Raw genomic sequence first — 647 nt, 5'->3', positions numbered from 1 at the left:
TTTTGTTCTGAACAATGGTAAGGATAATTTGGGCAAGTTTGATGCAAAAGCTGATGAAGGGATTTTCCTTGGCTATTCTCTCACGAGTAAAGCATACAGAGTCTTTAATAAAAGAACTCTAGCCATGGAAGAATCTGTTCATGTAACTTTTGATGAAAATAGTCATGCTTCAAGAGATGCAATATCTTGTGATGAAGACGACTTGCCAAGTTCCTCCGCCAAAGAAAACTCTATTGTTGATGTTACACCTGAACCTGAAGAATTGAGAAAAGATGATAATCTATCTTCTGAAGAAGAGCATATTCACTCAGATCTACCAAAAGAATGGAGAACTCATCGAAATCATCCTATCGACAACATCATCAGTGATATAAGTAAAGGTATAACCACTCGTAGAATGCTTGATGCTTGTCTAAACATGGCCTTCGTCTCTCAGATAGAACCCTCCAAGATTGATGATGCAATCGAGGATGAACACTGGATTCTTGCTATGCAAGAAGACTTAAACCAGTTTGAGAGGAACGAAGTTTGGGAACTTGTTCCTAGACCGAAAAATAGGCATGTAATTGGAACTCGTTGGGTCTTTAGAAATAAATCTGATGAAAATGGTGTTATCATTAGAAATAAAGCTAGACTAGTAGCCCAAG

The sequence above is a fragment of the Lupinus angustifolius genome, chromosome LG04 (genome assembly GCF_001865875.1).
Source record: "Lupinus angustifolius cultivar Tanjil chromosome LG04, LupAngTanjil_v1.0, whole genome shotgun sequence".
Lineage (NCBI taxonomy): Eukaryota > Viridiplantae > Streptophyta > Magnoliopsida > Fabales > Fabaceae > Lupinus > Lupinus angustifolius.
Note: the sequence above shows the minus strand (reverse complement) of the source record.